A 22683-nucleotide genomic window follows, 5' to 3' on the forward strand; every position below is an offset into this window, starting at 1 on the left:
GAGTAGTTTGGAGAACTGACAAATATTTATTTATTTTATTTATTTATTTTGTCAAGCAATTATAAGATAGCAGATATAAGTATAAACATGGTTATGGATACATGAAATGGATACATATAAGAAAAATAAAAGAAATAAAAAGAAACAATAGGACAGGGACGGTAGGCACGTTGGTGCACTTATGCACGCTTATAGCACATCTTATACCATGCTTGTACCGCGTCTGATTGGAAATTTTACAGTATCCTTCTCCTGCCATGCCCACCAAGCCATGCCCACAGAACCAGTAGTAAAAAAATTTGAATCCCACTACTGGCTTGCAATATTAAGTAAGGGCAGCAGCATGCGTAGGTCTTTTTAGTGTAGGAAAAGAGCTGACAACAACAGTGCATTCTTCAATTTAAGCTTTCAGAGAAGAGATATATAAATATTATTTTTATTTTATGTTCCCATGCATGGAATATTACATGATTTACACGAAACCATGGAAAGTGAGGAGGCGTTTATTTTTATGAGGTATATATCTTGCATTATCTTTTCAGTTATGTTACCAAAAATCAGTTTTATTCATGTTTAAAGAGTCCTACTAAGGGCAAAACTAGGCACATGGTACCTTCCTAGTGGTCAATGTAACTTTCTGGGGCATTTCTGCAATTGACTATCCCAAATGAAATGAATGAGATCATATCCTAAAGTGGCCCTATGAAAATGGGGCAACTCTAAGACATCTTCGTGTCCTTAGTTTTTCAACTCTCTGTGGCTACACATGGGAAGTTGGGAAAAGGGGCAGGAATGAAAGCTAGGCTTCCCTTTCTCTCAGAATGGTGACAACCCCAATTACTTTCTCCTCCTCTGGAAAGGGGAAGAAATCCAGGAAATGGGGAGAAAAATGATAGCTTTCTTTTGTGCCAGGTGGAAGGATTAAAAACATGCCTGCTGAACCTTCCTTGGAGAATCTGTGGCCTTGGGAAGGATGTTTGTCCTGCTCATATTGTATGAACCTAGCCAATATATTCTTCAGAGTATCTTCAGCCTCAGATCCCTTGATTCTCATGGATCAAAGGAATGAATTCCAGTCTCCATGGCCACTTCAAGTAAGTAATCTTACTTCAAACAAGAACATCATTGAAGTTGCATTCAAACAACATGCTTAAACTAGGACAATAAAAATGGTGCAACTGAAATTGTAAAACATACTAAGCTTCATTAGTATTGATCTTTGTTTAAATTACATGACTTAGCACATTGGAAGAACCCAGTCTATTTGCTTCACTTCAGAGGTGGTATTCAGCGGGTTCTAACCAGTTCTGGAGAACTGGTAGCGGGAATTTTGAGTAGTTTGGAGAACCAGCAAATACCACCTCTAATTGGAGATTTTACAGTATCCTTCCCATGCCACTCCCACCAAGACACGCCCACAGAACTGGTAGTAAAAAAAAAAATTTGAATCCCACCACTGCTTCACTTATGATTCAACTTCTTCCATGAACATCTTGGTAGTAAAGTTAAGTATACTGTGCAAATTTGGACAATGTAAGAATAGAATGAGGGAGGCATTGAGACACATCGCAGTAGGATATTTTAGACAACTGCTGTTCTGGATTATTTTAAGGCCAGTGCACTGTTGATGACATTTTAGATCCAAGCTAACTAGTTAACAACACATTTTGCTAAATCTGATTTGCTGGGTGCTGTGAGCTACAATGAGACAAAAAGCAGATCTTTACCAACAAGTTGAGCAGGCACTGCTTACCTCATATCTTCAAGAAGGGAGTTATAGTCCAGTCTTCTGTTGCCATTTACTTACAGGCAGAGATTTACTGTTTGCCAATCTTAATAGATTGGATTGTAAATAATTTTAGGAATGAATGCAAATATTTTAGGTATATTTGCTGGAAATAATATGCTGGAAAGATGGTGTGGTGTGCAGTTTTGTGCTGCAAAAAATCCCAGGCCTAAGAATGCCCTTTTCCAGGATACTCTGTACCAAGTTATTCACTAGGGAGGCAGGTGTCAATATAGTGGCTGGACTGCAGGATTGAAGGCTGTTCATATAAACAAAAGGATGGTGCTTTAAACATCCAGTTGTGGACAATATCTTCACATTTTTGACCCCCACACCCTTCCTCCATAGCTTTCCTTCTATTTATTTAGTGTATGGTGTAGTAGAGCACATGTACAACAGCAATAAAATTATATAGAAAGAGCACATAGTACTAAGGTATACAATTAACAGAAATATGCAGTAAATTTTGCAAAGGTTTGAGAAATTCAAGAAATTATATATTACTTACAGATTGCATTTTTAAATACTTTGATTCATAAGAATAGAATAAGTGTTCTACATATTAACATCTAGGCCATTTATCTAATTAAGCACAGTGCTTTCTCCTAGTTGGAGAAAGTCTGCTTTTCCTCCTTTATAAGGTCTCATGTGCAGCTAGTCACTATGTGATCCAGTGTCTAACGACATGCACCACTGTTACATTCAGAGGACGATACTCTGTCCCATTTAAACAGAGAGTATTGGCAGATGTGGATCCTATTCAGAGTTTTCCAGCCACTTTTTGTGGAATCTGGACAATTCGGTAGTGCAGTTTACTTTCCACTGGGGTTTTACATCAAAGTGTGATATTGCTACTGTGTCAGTATCAGAATCTCTGTCTCTGTCTCTGTCTCTCTGTATCTGTCTCTCTGTCTCCCTCCCTCTCTCCCTCCCTCCCTCTGTCCCTTTCTCTGGGATTTAATTCTTCCAGTTGACAAGTACGATATATAAGAGTGCACCAGCAATTCGAGGCTCCTGGCATGTTTTTATACACTCTGAGAAGTGCAACTTGTCATTATAAGGTTGGTGGGGCATTATGACTCAATGTGGGAAGGCAGCAGGTCAGTGTGGTCTCAATGCTCTCTTCTGTAACCACTTAACTTTCTATGTTTCCCTGCTAAGGTACTTGGGGGTGGGTGGGTGGTATTATTTGGCTATATAAAAACTAAAATTTAAAATAATAATAATAATAATTATGAGTGTACATAATTTATCTTGATTTCCCTTTTTTTTCCATGGTCGAAATAGCAAGGGCAAAACCAAAACTCCAAATGTCATTTTTCAGGTTCTCATAAATTGGCAGACTCAATGCAATGGCAATGTCACCCGTTGTGGGGTTGATCCAACACCCTACCTTGCGATGTTACACTTGGTCTTCATCCTTGTCTGCCTGGCCTGCACATTTGGGGATGCTTATCATTCATTGATAGTCAAATGGAATGAAGATAAAATGCTAATATGATGGTGGGACATAAATCAGCAAATGTATGGAAAGGCATGTCTAGATGTAATTCTTCCTTTGCCTGCCTCTCTCACTTCACAATCTCTCCCTTTTACTTCCTCCCGGCTTCTTCAAAATGCCACCACCCATTAACCCAGATAAATGATTGCAATCAGCTCACTTTACTCTTGTCAGAAGTGGGCTAAAGTCAGAGCCAGTGATTGCTGCTCTTGATTTCCAGGGGTTTAAACAATAGTACCAAGACTATATTGCCTAAAGCTGTTGTTGGCAACTTACTACCCATGTTCCACCTCTGCCCTTAATTTAATTTTAGATGTCTCTAGCAACTAGTTCTGAGTTCTGGTAGTTGTGATCTGCTCCTCCCCTGAAAGCCTGCTACTTGGAAGAAGAAACAGGCTGCCAGAAAGAAAAAAGAATAAATAAAAGGGAAAGGGGTAAGTTAGAGAAAGGAAGGAAGGAACAAAATCAGAGAGGGGGGAAAAGCAAAAGTCTCACTCAACATTTTGCTTCAGCTGCCCCCAACGTAGGCCAGACAAGGAATAATGGATGGAAACTGGACAAGGAGAGATTTAACCTGGAAACAAGGAGAAACTTTCTGACAGTGAGAACAATCAATCAATGGAACAGAAGTTGCCCTTGGAAGTTGTGGGAGCGCCATCAGTTGAGACCTTCAAGAAGAGATTGGATTCCCATCTGTCAGAAATGGTGTAGGGTCTCCCACTTGGGCGGCGGGGGGTGGGGGGGGTTGGACTAGATGACCTACAAGGTCACTTCCAACTCTGATTATCTGTTTAGTGTGCAATCTCATGAGAGTAATCAAGAAAAAATATTGCTTACCTCTAACCTAAGTGTTGTTGCTGAAATGGTATAAGTAGTCCTTGATTTCCAACAGTTCATCTAGTCACCGTTCAATGTTACAATGGTGGTGAAAAAAGTGACCTATGACTGTTTTTCACATTAGACTGTTACAGCATCCACATGTTCATGTCCAAAATTTGAATGCTTGGCAACTGGTTCATATTTATGGCCTTTGCTGTGTCCCAGGATCACGTAATCACCTTTTGCAACCTTCTGACAAGTGAAGTCAATGGGAGAGCCAGATTCATTTAACAACTGTGTTACAACTACAGTGATTCACTTAAAGAAAAGTTAGCAAGAAAAGTTGTAAAATGGGGCAAAACTCACTTAACAGATGTCTCACTTAACAACAAATTTTGCAGTCAATTATGGTTGTAAGTCAAGGACAATCTGTATATGAAATTGGGGGGGTACCTGGGAATATATTTTTCTACAAAGAAGTCATGTGAGTACCATTCCATTTTGATATTTAGATCCAATGAATGGCTTCAAAAATATTTCATTCTGGGAATGTCTGTGGTCGATACTTCAGGTTAGTAAATCTTGGAGCTGCAGTAATCCATAAATTATATCTTGCAAGATTGTAGTCTGTCCTGCTTGGCTGTAGTGCATAAGATGTTGTTCCCTTAAATACTGCTTCTCCATATCTGTAGAGCAAGAAAAATAAGGATGAGACCATACTCTAATGTTCTCAGAACCAACAAAATGAACCTGGTCCCCATGACTTGCTATAAAACCTCTGGGACTGCCCATTTAATGCAGTTGCTACTGAAGATGCCTTCCCTTTGATGCTGTCTAATGAGATTGCTGTACAGATGGTATTCAGTAGGAGAAAATGATGCAGCTGGCATGATTTGGGATTTGGATTATGACATTATAAATCATGCTTGAGCAACCAGCTTGCTATCATGGAACTTCTCCAGAACTTTGACCAAGCCAAAAGAGTGGGAAGGCAAATTGAGCAAATTATCCTTAAGTTTTTTGGCAATTTGATAACAATGATAGTCTTGAATGCTTGATGACTCTGGAGGGAGGATCTTAATTCCAGTTAAAGGGTGATTTCTTTCTGCTTTGGGTCAGCATGGCACTAATGGACATCAATCTGCCTGGCAGGCTCTTTGCTCCATTTGGATTCTTTTATTTATTTATTTATTTATTTATTTATTTATTTATTAAAAAGAAATAAACTGGAATCTAACATGTTGCAAAACAAAGCTCTAGCCTCTAGCTTCATGATTCAAAAATAAACATTACTGGGGAATGCATCTTAGCCCCTTGCCTGGAGTGAGCTTAGCGGTCCTCCAAAAGACAAAGTGAGATGGCAGTGGGTATCTTGTGGAGCTAAGTGGCTAGTGGAGAGCTTTCAGGTACTGTAAGTCTCATGAGTGTGTCCATCATGACATTCACTTTATGAGCAGACAAATCTGTGCCAGACATTTGGTGAGAACACTCAAAACATGCTTTCCATTCAAAAAAAAAAATACCCATCTCTATCCAGTATTTCTTCACAGTACTTAAAGGTTAAGCGCTTGTTGTTGCATTTTGGCAATATTCATTATATTACCAGATTATTCATTTACAGGAAAACATCTTGCAGATTTCTTGATTCCAAGCATGGTCAAGGAGCACGTTAACCCCAAAGGCTTTTCTTCCCCTTGAGATACAGTGACGTCCAACCGTCACTGAAGTGTTTATTTTTTATTATTCAATTTGTATGCCACCCATCTCACTGTTTGAAGCGAGTCTACGCTGCTACAAATATAACAGTGCAAGACAAAGTGGCTAGAAGACATATATTTGCTCAGTTTCATGAGTGGGCATGATATTGAAGCATATGTCAAGCTGCAATTGATTTGATTTGTTTTTGTTTAATCTCCCAAAATAGAAAGAGAAGGGAAATTGGACTGTCTCTGAGATCATGAATTTGCAGGCAAATAAAACTATATGTTTCTTCTCGCTCACTCTCTTAGACAAAAGCAGGTTCAACCAGACGCTTCAAGCTTATTTGTGCAACAGAGGACTAAAGATGTATTTACAGTAAAAGCTTGGATTTCTGCAGGTATTTATAGAGAGTTGCCTCAAGTCTGCAAAAGCCAGAGGGCTTTTTGTAACTAACCTGGGGCAAAGATGCTGTAGTTTGTCTTTTAATATCACCCAAAATTTAAAACTCGGATAGTACTAATTATAGCGAATCACAAACAGCACGTACCACCCACAATTGGGAAGAGAGTTTGTAATGAAAATATCTAAAGCTTTTTTAAAAAATATTTTTCATCTGCTGTATTGTTTCAACCTCTTAGATGTTGTTCTGTAAACTGTATAGTGGCTTTTATTATTTTTCTGTTATAGAATCCAGTCTGATTCTTACCGGAATTGGCTATCCTTGAAGACCCATTTTATTCTGGCCAGTGCTTCAGCATCCCATATCCGTCTGTCTCTTCTCTCTTTTCTTCATTTTTTTATGCAGGTGCATGTGTGCCCACCCCCCAACACCCACATAGACACCCCCCAACCCCTCTGTTGGCTTGGAGCAGATTCATCTATTATTGAGGGATTTGTCAATTGTCATGGACAGGGAAGCCACACTTGCTCTGAGAGACCTAGGCAGGATCTAGAGCAGTGATGGCAAAACTTTTTGCCGAAAGAGCGTGTGCCAGCACCCATAATGCAATGTGCCCCACCTCCCCTGCGTATGTGTGTGCAACACCTCCGCCCTGCCCCCTTACCTCCATGCAAATGGGCACACCTCCCAGTTGATTTTCAGTCTGTTTGAGGCCATTTTCGCCCTCCTGGTGGCTTGAGGGAAGCCTCTGCAGCCTCAGGAGCCTGAAAAACGGGCCTTCCGGAAATACCAGAAGTGCCCATTTTCAGCCTCTGGAGCCCAGGGAGGCTGCTTTCGCCCTCTCAGAGGCTTGAGGGAAGCCTCTGGAGGCTAAAAACAGGCCCATTTTGGCACTCCCAGTATTTTCGGAAGGCCCGTTTTTCAGCCTCCCAAGGTTGCAAAGAGTTCCTTTAAGCCTCCTGGAGGGCGAAAACGGTCTCAAACGGGCCGAAAGTCAGTTGGGAGGCATGTGCAGTGCAGGTAAGTTTGGCTGGGGCTTGCATGCCTTCACAAATGGCTCTGCGTGCCACCTGTGGCACACATGCCATAGGTTCGCCATCATGGGTCTAGAGGGCAGGATCATGTGGGACTGAGCAGATGGCTCCATAGCTAAGGGAATACTATGGTGATTGCAAAATTCCAGCAGCAATGTAGCCTAAACAAATATATTCTCACAGGCAACTGTTTGTAAAGCAGACAGGGCGTGGGAGGAAAAGAGAGAGAGATTGAAGACTTCTCTGTAAAAATTAAAAGGAAACCTCTACCAGAAGCAAATAAAATTAGTGTGATAGAAAAAGATTCAAGGCTAGCTTTCTCCACAAGATACTGATCTTTTATGGACTTTTCCTGTTGCTGAGCTGGAAGTGGTATTCACCCATCCTCAAGTCAACTGAAAACATGAAATTTGAGACATGCATGGCGAAACTTTATCTCTATTGCTTTTGTCTCAAGTCGCTGCAGGCTTTTGAGTTCCATCTAAGGTAATGGCAACCAAAAATGAGATTGTCTTTGAAAAAATATCAGAATCAGAGATGGGGGTTCAGAGAAAACCTAACACCAAGTCTGTTCTACACATTGGTTGGGGACATGAAGGCTGAGTCATGGGGACCCAGCAGAAAAAAGATCAACCATGTTTTTTCTTGTGCTGTGGCAAGGACCCAAGTAATGGCATCCTCTTTGGATTAGTCTTTAATGATACAGCCCTTCCCTTACAATATCAAATGGTATAATTGAGGAATAGAGTAACAGGATGAGGGACTATTTTATCTGCAACACAATAGTCCTTGACTTATGACCACAATTGGGAGCAGAATTTCCATTGCTAAGCAAGGCAGTCATTAAATGAATCACATCCAATTTTATGACTTTTATTGCCATTGTTGTTAAGTGAATCACTACAGTTGTTAAGTGAATCACATGGTCATAAATGAATCCAGGTTTCCCCATTGACTTTATTTGTTCGAAGCCATCTGGGAAGGCTGCAAATGGCAATCACATTGTCAAAAATATCTACTGATTGCCAAGCACCTGAATTTTAATTGTATGACTATGAAGATGCTACAACTGTCATAAGTGTGAGGACTGCACACAAGTCACTATTTTCAGTGCCATTGTAACTTTTAAGGGTCACTATATGAATGGTTATTAGTCTAGGTCCTAAGCTAGACTCTAGGACAACCTGAATTAATCTTTTTATTTTTTGAAACATTTTGTGATCAACAATTCTAGAATTAATGTATTAAAAATTACTTGAAACTTACAAAAAGTATAATTTAACATATTAAAATTACAGTTCATAATTTCAATCCAGTCTGGAGAAAATTGAGTAAAGACATGAAGAGCCAGAAAAAATAATATTTGAATGCTTTAGGCTGAATAGCAGCTATGAAAAGGAAGGTCTTTTTGGCTTCAATTCTTATGTCACTATTGGATGTTCAAATGCCTCTAAGCAAGGCCTTCCCAACCTGGATTGATTGACCACAGCATACAACTGAAGTGTCAATAGCCTTGCATAGAGCTTCTCCAAGCCTTACCAACCATTATTGCAATGCTTAATGACCTAGAAAGGATAAAAATGATAACACTATTTAAAATGTTATTTTAGTTCAATGTAACTTTCCATTAAATTAACCAATTTTTTTCTTGGCCATATTGTTTATTTCTCAGGATTTGTCTGTTTTTGATTGCAGAGCAGTTAACATACCACATCTAAGGCAGGGCTGTCAAACTCCTGGCTCATGGGCTGGATGTGTCACATGCTGGCCACGCCCACATCCGGTTTAATGAAGGGGGGGGAAAGTCCCGATTCGTCACATGACACCGCTGTGACCTTGATCTAAGGGTTAGATCCACCTGGAAAACTCTTTAAAAATCTATGTGTGATTTTTTTTTACTGCAATAATTCTATTTTTAAATTTCTCCCCTCCATTTCCCACCACCCCATTTTTTGAAGGGTCCATAATAACAATAGAACAGGGCAGGTGCAGCATAGATAATATTTAGAAACAAAATATTGGAGGGGGGTGTCTTGTTACTACCAACTTACGGCTTAGTTGCCTTCTTGATGGTAGCATTTCTTGTGAAAAGCAATTGTCAGGAAAACATATTTTATGCTAATACTGATGTTTTCAATATCAAGCTAAGATATTCTCTTCTGTTCTAAACATTTTTGCAGTTTCATTAATGTGTTTTATTTTGAGGAGGTTTAGTTGTTGCTTCTGGTTAAGATTGTGTTTTCTGTAGTTTTAAATAGCACATGTTAAAGAACTCTGATAAATTTATATATTGATTAAATAAAAAGGTGTAAAAACATCTCCCAATCAATGGAACCAATGCATTATGTGCATGATTGTGCAAGCCCTGTAAGTAATGCTAGTTTGCTCTTCTGTGGGAATGATTAGCATTCCTCTGTTAACGAATCCATGGAAGTTGCCAAACTTCCTGTTGGGGCTGATTCAAGTGGGAAATAATACCCTTCCCTCAGAAGCTCTTCCCTGCACGAACTGTTACGGAATTGTTATTGAGCAATATTCCTCAACTTTGGCAACTTTAAGATGTAATTTCATGCATGACAGATTGGTAATTCTTGGAGTTGAAACTCACACATCTCAAAGTTGCCAAGATTGAGAAATATTGTGAGGAAGTTATAGGAAAAGATAGCAATAGTAATGGGATAGGCCAGTGGACGGGTGAATCTATCCATCAATTAAGCACAGAATTCTCACCTATAAGTTTAACCAGGTGCTTAGATCTCTATCATGCAACATACTGTAGTTAACTAATTAATCCATTTTGTGAGGTTCACAAACTGCATTGAATCATTAACTAACCAAATAGGCTAGATTTGCACAGCAGGCTAAGCCAATCTCCTAAAGATTAAAACAGATTAAGAAAGATTAAAACTAACCAAGTGCAGCATCTTGTGTGAATCTATCCACTAAGTTTATAAACAAATGAATTAATTGTGTTGCATGAATACAGCCACTGAATATATGCCACATTGTCCACAGGTAGGGTGGTACATCCCCACCCAGAAGCACATGTCCTTTTCTTTTCGTGTGCCTCTTGGCTGCTTCTAACCAGCTCTTTCCTCAGTATTGATCATACCAATTGGCTGATTCCCCCCTTCCACCTATTTAGCTCTCAACAGAGCTGATTGGCTGGATAATTAATTTGCTGCTTAATTAACTCACTTTAAAATGAAAGCCCCCATCGGTGGCTGCATGAATGTCTGCCTACAATAGCCTGGGAAGGATATTTCAACCCTTTTTGCTGCAACATTTAATATTTAGAGCTTTGAGTTTGCTGGTTCTATGTAAGTGTCCCTTTGTTCTCAATTTGCTTCCACTGTCCAATAAAGTTACTGTTTCACAAGTTATATTTGGGTAGGGAGTATTTGAACAAGCCTACTTCTATGTCCATTGCTCTGATATCATAGGAAGCAGGTGCAAAATGGCAAAGTGTGGAAGATAGTGATGCTGACTACGACTCTCTAGACAATTTGTGCAGATAGTGGTATCACCATTACCCTCTGCCTCTTTCCTGTTTATATGCCTTGCCTCAGTTGTACACCCACTGCCAGCCTAAGAGATGGTTCAGACTAAGGATGTGCCAATCTGTCATCATTGGTTTCTCTTGGTATTTCATTGGTATGGACCTGTCAAGTTGAGTTTATTATACCTCAGATTTTTCAAAAACAGAAAAATGTGTATGTATTTTAATTCATTTCCCACCTCCCAAACATAAGCATTTTTGCATCCAATTTCATCTAATGAACTTACATTTCCTGCAGTACCACATATTTGTTTACATTGATATTATAAACATATGCATTTTGTATTATTTTTCTCTAATATACATTTTTTAATTGGCACACTGCATTGTAAAACTTTTCATTTCAGATCATAACCTTTTGGTCTACATACTGGTTTGAAATATAACATTAGTTCACTTTGCATTCAAATGTAAATTAAACCAATTTTTTCTCCAATTTTTCTTCAGGTCATATTTTTTGGATGGTGATATGCAGTCTGTCTTTTGTCTCCTTTTTTGTTTGTCTTCCTAATCAGTACTCTTTTTCTTTAACCCATCTATTCATTCACATCCCTGCTAGAAAGTGTCCTTCTTTATCAGGATTTTGAAAATACAGTATGGTTCAAGAAATGACTTATGCCCTTGAAAGTTTTTTGTCAGTATAACCCACCAATTGTGTCCATTGGTATTTATTTATGCAGCCCATTGATACGAGTAGTGTTTGGCCAAGTGCAAGTGAATGGATCTCTGCTCTGACTAACATACAATGTAAAAAAATCACCCCTGAAAAAAAAAACACAAGAAGAATAGAATGAATCTGAGATAATATACAATAGCTTTATTTGCACGGGGAGCAAAAGTGGTTTACTTTTAAATACTGGAAGTAGCACAGAGACCACAGATGATGACGATGACATAAAATTAGTAGGGTTGTGTTGTATACCAGATGAGGATTTTCTATTTTTTCACCTTGAAAACTATGCTGCTGAATTTCAGCAGTTGCTGGAGATGGTTCAGGAACTATAAAAAAATGACCTATTGTTTGTGTATAGCCTCTCTCACCCCCTCCAAGCTAAGATGGGAACTACTGGGTTATTGAGCTTCTTTGGAACTCTTAAATCAAATCTGGAGCAGCCTTTCATACATTCTGTGAGATAAATTGTCCAATGCCTTTGCTGGCAAGTCCTCTAGGAAATAAGGGACATTTCTCACCTTATGGTTGGTGGTACTCAAGGATGGCTGCTTGAGGGCTTAATACATTGAATCATTTTGGGGTGGCACACACATTTAAAATAGTCAGTTTCTTAGCAAAATACTGAGACATGGCAGTTTACCATATAATTTAAACACACAAGAGTTATCTTGGTGAGTCAGTCTAAGGTGGGCAGAAGGCAGACCGAAAATATTGTATTGATAAGTGATTCCATAAAGGTTTCTGATTCAGAAAAATGTGTTTCTTAGATTACAATATAACTTACCTTTCTCTCAAGACCTCCAGCAGTATTCCCATGAGATGAAGTAGACTGGATTGTAAGGGAGAGACTGGCCCCAAGTCATCTGGGCAGTTGCCATGATTGAAGTCAAATAAGGTATTGGCTTCCCAGGACTTACACCAACAGTTTAATAACTGTTCTCACTTAATCTTGAAGTATAAAAATTGAATTATTAGGATGGCTAATTTTTGGCAATTATTAATTTTGCTGCTTTATTGTTGCAGTATTCAGCTTTAAAAATGTATATTTCATTTGCTTTTATGCCTCATTGATTTATGAATTACTTTTTTGGTATAATTCCTGATCCCAAATAACTCATAGTTGTGTACTTGTATATGGAAACTGCTCCAGCTTATGGGATATAAGAATTAACAGGCTCTGCCCCAAGTCATCATTTGAATATTAGGCCCATCTCTATCTGAAACATTGCTTAGCATTTGGTGATCTATTGATGCATTTACAGTATCCTAGACAGTTTGTTCCAGAACTGATCTAGATTGTCATGCATTTTTCTGCAAGCTAAGGACCAGATGGTTCTACAGCAACATTTCCCAACTTGGACTCCAAATGTTATTGTAAGAGACTAAACCATCTCTGAATAATGGTGGTCCTGTCCTGGACTAATGGAAGTTTGAGCAAAGCGGCATTGTATGGAACACAGATTCTCCCCTAATTATCTTTCTTTCAGGAGAGAAGATTTGGACTAGTTTCAAGCAATGTTTGTAAAGGCCACATTGAGTAGTAAAATCTAATGGAAGCATTCATTATGGCATCAAGGCTAATTTCTGCCATGAATAAGTAGGGGCTGGCCAGATTCATGAGTAAAGCAGTTCTGGAGCTTGTTTCTTTGAGAAGTTTCCCTTGTTACTTCAAGAAGTTTTTGATAGTTTTTGTCCTTTTCTATTAGCACAAACATTCCGGTGAATAAAGATAGGTGAATAAAGTTTCCCCTACCAGATGTGTTGGGCTCAGTTTCCCTAATTCCCAGCTAGCCTGTTGAAATCAAGGAACTGATGTTAGCCTCACTGGGAGGGCCAAAGTTTGTGGTGGGTTGGAGACTGGGTTGACTTAAGTCAACATAGACTGCTTTACTCCAGGATGCAGATGCTATTGAACAATAAATTTCATCATTGCTAATTGTTGGTAATGCTGACTGGAGATGATGCAACTTAGTTCAACAAAATTTCTTGTTAAGTGATATGGCTGAAGTTGAGAACCATTGCTTGAGAAGTTCTCAGGCAGGGTACAAAAGGGACTATCAACTTTCTTCTCTTTCCTCTTTATTAATTCTTAATTGGATTTCTTTTCTGTCTTTCCAGTAGCTCAAGGTGGCATACATGATTCTCTCTCTGCCTACATTTCCCCCCAAAAAGTAACCTTGTGAAGTTGATTGGACTGAGAAAGAATGACTGGCCCAAACACCCGATGGGGCCATGTAGCTAAGGGTGGACTAGAATATGAGTTTTCCGAGTCCAACACCTTAGCTACTATGCCTCACTGGCTCATCTGGTATTCAGATATTCTTTTTGTCTCTGAAAATGTTCCCATTTAAGTACTAAAATTAATAGCAATCACTAAAATGTACCCTCTGGGTCTCTTGCTTTGGTGCACTTTTCTCAGTGAAGATTTAAACACTTGTGCATGAAGTGGCTTTTATACACCTGTGCTTGCAAACTGACTACAAAACACAAGAAGAGGAATAGCATCACAAAATCTGCTGCCTTATATTGAAACCAGCTCCCATTTTCCTTAGATGTTTCTCACATGGAGATAATTGTCTACACTGATTGTTCTAGCAAAATGTTTTAGGTACAGAAAAGAGTTGTGGGAGGAACTTTGCTGCTATAAGCTAGTTACCTAAGAAGCATCATACTCATCATTGCACCACTTACTGTTTTTATCCCATTATCAAGTTTCTTTTTTAAACCAAATTCTGTCTTTTGAGTTACACTTATTTTCTTACCTCAAAAGAAAGAAACTATCAAATCAGCATGCCTGCAGGGCAAAAAATAATAATACAGTATATAACTGGATCTGATCATAAAACACCAAACTGGAAAGCAAAAATGGAGTCTTATGTTTTAAATGTTTGATAGTAAATTACATGGTTTCCATGCAGACAATCCCAGGTTCCCAACATCACAAGGCAGTTCACAGGTCAGTGCCAACCTCAACAGTAAAATATGTACTAAATTAGCCTTCCTCAGGAGTAATGGGAATTGTAGTCCCAGGACTTTCTGAACGTACCAGATGTGGAAAGGTCGAACCTTTGTGAAACATATAGGCCAGTCTAGAGTAGCATAAAGCATACTCCCAAAAATTATAGATTGGATCTTAAGGAAGGTTAATTTGCTGTAAAAGACGGGTTTCTTTTTCCAAAGCTGCATCAAATAAATCCCTCTGGACAGTTGGAGACATCATTTAGAAAAAGATGAAAGATGCTAATTAGCCTAAATCCTAATTGTACAGATTTGTATAAATATATGTCAACTAATATTCAGAGATGTACATTTAGGAAAAAATGTCTTATTTTAGATAGCAGTATGAGATATCTCACCAAGGCAGGTAATCTGAGTCCTTGCTTGGTCTATTCTCCAAATGCTGTTCATGCCTCTTCAGTTCTCCTCCCTGATTTATTTGTCAATGAAAACAAAAGTTCTCAGTTCTTAACATAGAGCCCTTCCTCTGCAAATGGCAACAAATGACCATCCTGCCATTGAGATGGAATGAAGGTATGCAGACCTGTTGAGGATATGGAACAACAGCTACATGTCTGTTGGGATTCTTAGGATAAGCAACTCTAGCTTGACAGCAACAACATCTACTACAGAGAAAGGCATGGATGAGAAAGGAAACTATGATACTCCAAAGATTGCATAACTACAACTTCCAACATCATTACGGTGGTGAGGAGTTCCATGTTTTTCTTCTTTTGCCTTTTGTAATGTCTTACCTAATGAAACAATCTAGAAGAAAATGAAAGGTGCATGATCTGTGTAGCATTCCAGTTAATCCTAACAAAGACATTGCCTTCCTGTGGATTTTATATATTTGTTCCTCATAGATCAATGTGATTATTTTCATGGGAAAAATTTCCCATCTTTTCCTTTTACAATAATCTTTTAAATTAATTTATCTATTTATTTTAGGATCCTAGTTATTCTCCACCCCTACTCGTCAAATAGTATTCTGATAATTTATTTAAATAAATTTAAAGAGCCATGGTGGCTCGGTGGTTAGAATGCAGAATTGAAGGCTACTTCTGCTGACTGCTGGCTGCCTGCAATTTGGCAGTTCGAATCTCACCAGGCTCAAGCTTGACTCGGCCTTCCATCCTTCCAAGATGAGTAAAATGAGGACCCAGATTGTGCGGGGAAATATGCTGACTCTGTAAACCACTTAGGTCTGTAAAGCACTGTAAAGTGGTATATAAGTCTAAGTGCTAATTGTTGTTATGAGAAAGTAGGGCTAAGGAATTTTAGAAATGTATTTTATACGTGTAACACCAGACATTGGTTTTAGACAGCCCCAGTTCTGGATATCTAGGTATAATTCTGGTTGTGTAATCTGGTCAGACTGTGTCTGCTGCTTACAGACAGTTGTGTGAAAAATAAAGTGAATGTGTATGTAAGTAAATGGGATTTTGGTGGTATTTGGAGAAGAAATTAGATTGTTATGAGACTTTCTAAGACTTTCTACTCTTTTGCAATTGCCATTGTAGACGGCTGGATATTTTTTTTTGATAAAGTGAGGAACAATCCTCTTTGGAAGATAATATGGGCTGCAGGCAATACCGCTACTTAAAGGCAGAGGAGTTTTGCCTTCTGTTATATCAGATTATCCGGCTGCATCTGTTCCCCAAATGGGAGAAACAAATGCAGTTGAGAGAGGCATGTTATATCAGAAGGGACTAAAAGAAATGTAATAGTGATGCCAAGTCTCAGTTTGATGTCCCTGTTGCTTTTCTACATTTGCTTTTTCCACTGGAATGGCCCCAGTACCATAGGACTATTCATCTGCCCAAGGGTTTCAATTTGCAAAGGGGAGATTCTTTGGCATCCTTTCATTGTAAGCAATAAATTATTTGGTGCTGCAAAAGAAGGCCTTTTTGACAGTAAAATTTCTCTCCCTGTATATTAGACTAACTCCAGTGCAGGTTTCATTTCAGCACCAAGTAAAGATATAGGAATTCACAAAACATTTTGACTGTAGCAACAGTAGCTCTGTTTATTATTCTTTTTATCAAGGTTGATGTGATTGCATTTATCTTTTCATTTTATCATGTTATTCTTTTTATTGATTGAATCCCATCCTGAAATCTATTGATGTAGAGTAAGTAATAAATACTTTTAAGAGACAGCTAGTATAATGGATATAAATGTCGGTAGAATTATAGAGTTGGAGAGAACTAGACGGTTTTGTGGTCCAATCCTTTGCTGAATGGAGGAATCAGTGATAGGCAATCATTCTATTTCTGATTAAACCCTTTTAAGGAAGGGAAAGCTATAATCTTTCAAGATGGCCTCTTCCACTGTCAAAGAACTCATAGATTTAGAACAGGTCTTCAAACATATAGCCAAATATCCATGTCCTTGTATTTTCTATCTAACATGCTAACAGTTTCTTGCTAGGGAGTTTTAACCTCAAATATTTTGTGGAGAGGTAGACCTTCACTCCCAATTAGAATGGCTGTTGCAGAGCTCGATGTTTGTCTGCCTGTTTCTTATAGGTTTGCACTGCTTTAGCTGGCGCTTTCTTGACATTTTCCCAGCATTGACAATCCAAGTTGATTGAAGAGGGGGGAATCCCTTGGATACTCAAGCATTGGGACAAAGTCCATGCCGTTCACTACTTTGAATGGTCCTGTGCTACTGTGAACAGCATTATTGTACGCAACCTCAGCGAAAGGCAGGAGTCCATCCAATTGGACTGCTGATATTTCACTTAACACCTCAGGTACTGCTCTACCACAGCCATGTTCCATAATCTATGTCACAACAACCATTTAGAGCTTGCAAACAGCAAACAGATCTTCTATCTTCCCTGAAGTCATCTCCTCAGGTTAAAAATATCAATTTCTTCCATCCATTCCATACTACGTGCATTTTTACCATTTTGGTGGTTCACTTTTGAGCACAGATCCCACTTCGCTTACATATTTTAGACTGCATGTGTTTACAGAGCAGTCACATAATGTAGTCATTGGCTTCTTTGCATTTCAACAATTGAGAATGGATATTTTTTTAAAAAAATATTTGCTTTAGTCATTGCTATATTTGTTAAGTCATAAGCTAGTTTAGAATAAGCAACTTATTCATAACCTAGTGTAGAATGAGGATATTGTGATTAGTGAAAACAACTTTTCCACTTCAGGCATCTTCCTGATGTGTTGACTTCAATTCTGAGAAATCTCTGCAATGACCGCACTGATTGATGAATTCTGGAAGTTGAAATCCAAACTTCAGGAGAGCGTCCAGGCTGGGATAAGCCAAGTCACAGGTGTATTCAATGCCACAAAGTATAAGATTTACTCTTGGTGCTAATCAGAGAAGAAAACATCAGCTGCTCTGTACTTTGGCTACAGCTGCTGCCCACTAGTGATGACATCCTGCCTATTCCTGGGCTTAATTTCATTGCTGATCAAGAGCTGCCCATCATTTTATATTTACATGGAGTAACATTTCCTTGTTTAACATGGCATGTAATTGTGGTTTTTGCCACAACTGGCAACCTGCCATTCTTCTCAATAAACCCCATAGCATTGCATTCTACCAGCTCCCCCCCAAAACAAACAAACAAACAAACAAACAAACAAACAAACAAACAAACTTGTCTATCTTTCTTTTGTGTAGCTTTTGTAAGATTATTCCAAACGCTTTCTTGACTTTTTTTGAGATTGGGCAAAGACTTTCTAATGAATCATTAAAAGTCAGGTTTTTACTATAGCTGTCAGCTTCATTTCTTCTCTCTTTCCCCTTTAGGGTGAGGGAGGATCAGAAAATCAAAACAACTGGCAAGCATAGCATAAACCTATTCTTGTATTTTGTCTGTGTCATCAAATTACCATTTCACCACAACACTCATTATGTATTGTGAAGGATTCAGGAGAACTCAGGGCAGTTGTCACGATGGTAAGAGGATTACATATCTGAGTTTCACCCTGGAAGCATATTTTCAGGTTCACTGAGTGAAGGGATCTTGCCCCCAAATGCTTTTTAACTCTAAGCACCCTCAGAATGAGGATGCATATATATAACAAAGATAGATACTCCTCCCTTTGATCCTCTCAGTGCAAGCTCTAATCCCCTGTTAGCTAGCTAAGGAACAGCCAGGCAAATCCCTCCCCAACCCTCATCCAATGAATGTGTTGTGGGGAACTGCATACTATTGCTAACTATGTTCCATGATATGTATGTCTCTACTGTCTGTGTCTCCTACCAGTGGGTATCTGGCACAATTTGGGTGGATATAGAGATTTGCTGTACAAGTTGTGATCCTGATGCAGTATTTTATGTGGTGCTTTTGCTTATTCTTTTGTATCATTCAGTAGCAAGCATTGTGAAAATTTCCATTGAAGAGAAATAGATCAATAAATGAATCTCTAGTGAAATATATTAAATACATGTCTACTCTCTCATACTGCCTGTGCTGCCACGTGTAGGGGAAACAGGTTTAGAAGGCAGATTCTGCGCAATGCCATGCTATATTGTGTACTACCTGAGAGTCAAGCTTTTGAGAATAAGCAGTATCAATCCTTTTGTTTGGCTGGCCATATGGAACTACTGAATTGGCAAGTCTGATATAAATGCTAGACCTCTGCTTTCTGCACTTGTCTGATCACCAGAATTATACCCGCTATTTAGCCGCCGCTGCTGCATTGATGGATTTTGAGTTAGCGAACAAGATGTTGGATTTTTTTGAGTTGAGTTTGCCTAGTTATGTTGTAAGCCTGGCAGTGATGCTCAATCTTACAAGAAACATGTATGTGTGTTTTAAATGCAGGACTGATTTACTGGATTAAGCACTGTATTTGTCACAGCAGTCCTTTCACCTCCAGTCATAGTTTTTACTTCCTTTACTCCTTGCCAGGGGCAGAGTGCAGTTAGATATGTAATAAACTGGATAGGATAGAATAAATGGTCCCTTGACTAGGAACTACAGCCTAAAGAACTATTGCTGTATACTTGGTTCCCCAAAGCCATTCCAAGAGGTACTATTAAATGGTAATTTTTCATGTGATAACAGAAAAAATTGTTAAACACACAAGGGGATGTTATATTAACTGCTGAATTAAATGCAAAATTAACTGAATTCATTTTTTTTATCCCAGTCCCATTCATTTTTGGGAGGGTGGGTAGAGGTGAATTGGATAATTTGTTGGATGATATCCTGTCATATCATTGAAATGCCAATAGCCTTTGTGCCCCCCCACCCCCACCCCCAGTACTAGCTGGCTGTAGCATTCTGGGAGTTGAGGTCCACACATGTTAAAGTTGCTAAGGTTGAAATACACTGCCTCACTAATTCTAAGCATTTTTGTAAATTATATATTAATCATAGGATAATTATAAAAATACACATCTCCAGTCCATTTGGTACATGTACAAATGTGGCAAACAAACAAATGATTATTGATAAATCCTAAAAATTAACTTTTCAAAACTAGGTCAATTTTTGGGAATTAGATTTTTTTCCAATGCAGACATGTAATCATGCAGAAGGAATCCTAAAGTGAGAAAAACAATTTTGGACAGTTTTATGGACTAAATATATCCTGCTGCTTCATTGTGGACATACTTGCAATTCTAGCAAGTAGACAATGAGATAAACTTTGTCAAATTCTTTTTGTCCTCTATCATTTGCTGTAGGGTTGGGTAGCAAGCCAACTTCCTAACTGCCCTTGTTAATCACATGCTACCATTGTGAAATAAAAAAGGAAGATGAATTAGTAAATTTTCCTTATATTCAAATAATAAATCCCAATCAATCTTGCATTCATCCTTAGGAATTTTAATCTTTATTTTCTTTAATCTGTTGTTACCTGTTGGATTGGTTTGTGCTAAAGCCAAATGCTGCCAGGGATATAGACTTTAGCCATATATGCTGTTAAAGATGCATTGCTTTATTATTTATAAGTCTATTAATTCCATTTTTAGATCGTCTTTTTTCTTTTACTGAAGCTGTTGAAGGGAGCTCACAATTCATATCTTAAAAACATGCAGAATTAAAAACATCTGAAAATAAAGCAATGGAGCCAATCACAGAAATTGTAAGAGAAAAGTGATAAAGTCAGCATAATAATAATATTAATTAGACACCAGAAATCAGAGAAAATCCAGTATGTTTTTAACCATCTCCAAATGTCCCTCTGGGATTTTTAAAAAAGTATTTTATTGCTGTTATAAAAATGGAAGAAACCTAACTTGGCTTGACCCCTAAGGGAGAAGGATGGATACCACTGCAGAACAGTGACTCTGCTCACTGCTTTGATTCTCTTAATGGTCATTTGGACTCTGATTTTAGAACACAAGAAGGCATCAGCATTTTAGGAGAGATGCTTCTGCATTGCAAAATAGGACTGTTGGAATAAACCATTAATGTTTGGGTTGCAACCAGTGGAAAATGGAACTGTATTTTTAGGTGGACTAAGTTGGTGGTTAGAACTTGATTAAATTGATGGTAGATTAAACCCTGAAGATTCCAGGTCCTGCCTTTCTTTTCTTGGACTTAAAAAACACAAAGGACCTATATTAAGAAATCTGCCTGGAAGTTACACGAATCCTGATTTATAAACAACTGAAATTATTATCAAAGAACCTCACTTTCATAGTCATGATTAAAGGTGACAACACTATTTGCACAGAACTTATTTATTTGTTTATTTTTTATACCATAACAGCAGTGGTGGGATTCAATTTTTTTTACTACCGGTTCTGTGGGCATGGCTTGGTGGGCATGGCAGTGGGAGGATACTGTAAAATCTCCAGTCAAAGGTGGTATTTGCCGCTTCTCTGCTTCTTCTACTCAAAATTTCTGCTACTGGTTCTCCAGAACTGGTCAGAACCTGCTGAATACCACCTCTGCATAACAGAACACAGCATTAACACTTGCTTTTATTTTCAATACTCATGCTGCTGCTTCTTACTGGGAGACCCTTGTGTGGTCCAGCAGCTGGAATGTGTTGACTATTTAGCTGTCACACAGGACTTTTCAAAATCTTATTTGCTAAAGCAAGATTAGATCACTTCTCCCAGTTTTGTTGAATCTCCCAGCGACCACATTAAGCAAAGTCAGTAGTGAACAATCCTGAAAGCTGTAATTAAGTAACATCTGGAGAATTATATATTAGCCATCCTTTTGTAAGGAGTTTAGTTGGTGCTATTTAGAGATAAGTAGGGTAACTAACAATACAAACTCTATTCCCCACCCCACTCAGAAATGTTAGGCCTGCTATATAGTGAAATTACAGCAGAGCATTTTGTAGATAGTAGTAGTAAACAGGAAAGGATGCTAATTTCTTCCCCTTTTTAACATTCTTAGATTTATTTTTTATCCAACCTAAGCTATTTTTCTTATTAGATATTAGTTAATAGAAAACGAAGTTAAACCATTTGGAAAGGAATCCAGTTAGGAAGAAAGTATTCAGAGGGAGGGAGAGAGAGAGAGAGAGAGAAAATATGAATTTAATACCTATTAGTTCTGCTCTGAAATGGGCACTATCTACTGTAGTAATAAGCCACAGGTTTTGTGGATATCAAATATACCAATTGTGAGTCATTCAGTCATGGCTTTAATCCTTGCTACTATCTTCCCTGTGTGGGTCCATATTGCTATACCTCAATTTATTTGCAGCTTCGAGAAAATCTCCATGGTTTACTTTACCTTCTCAAAAAAGTAATTTAGCTAAAAAATCCATGAAGTGCTTGGAACACTCTGATGTACTAGTTAAATCATTTATTATTGTTTAGAGATAAATAAAATTCACAAAAAGAATATTTTGTAAAAAAGGTGCTTCATACAGCTTGGAGCCCCCACTGTTTCTGGTTTCTTGAGATGCAGGATAAGCCACTGACATCACTGAATCATTTGCATATAAGATCCTGTTTGTGCATGCCAGATTTTACTAGTATAATTTTGGGAGATTTCGCCAAAGATTTCATTTAATGCACTGCTTATTTTTAATATGTATTTGCTAGACTTTCCCATTCTGTTTTTTCTCTGAATATGTTCCACAAATATTTTTATAGAGAAAAATGTTCATATTGCTTTATTGATTAATTAATTTTTCAAATTTATGGGGCAACCTATCTCACATAAGGGCAGCTTACAACATATCATGAAAGAGACAGTTATAAAAAGAAAGAAGGCTTTGACAAAAACCATCTCAGCTAGGAAGAGATAATTTATTTGT

At 38.2% G+C, this 22683-nt stretch overlaps 1 protein-coding gene across 2 annotated transcripts in view; it reads left to right on the forward strand.

The window, feature by feature from the left end:
• LRRC4B (leucine rich repeat containing 4B) overlaps positions 1-22683 on the forward strand; it is a 137712-nt gene that overhangs the window by 35773 nt on the left and 79256 nt on the right. Inside the window, exon 2 of one of the 2 annotated variants that reach the window (XM_087918186.1) lies at positions 913-1094. The exons of the other annotated variant lie outside the window; for it this stretch is intronic. The gene's annotated coding sequence lies outside the window, so the exon portion shown is untranslated. The remainder of the gene's footprint in view (positions 1-912; positions 1095-22683) is intronic. 2 annotated transcript variants of the gene reach the window in all.

The sequence above is a fragment of the Pseudonaja textilis genome, chromosome Z (genome assembly GCF_049901715.1).
Source record: "Pseudonaja textilis isolate UNSWEBS1 chromosome Z, rPseTex1.2, whole genome shotgun sequence".
Lineage (NCBI taxonomy): Eukaryota > Metazoa > Chordata > Lepidosauria > Squamata > Elapidae > Pseudonaja > Pseudonaja textilis.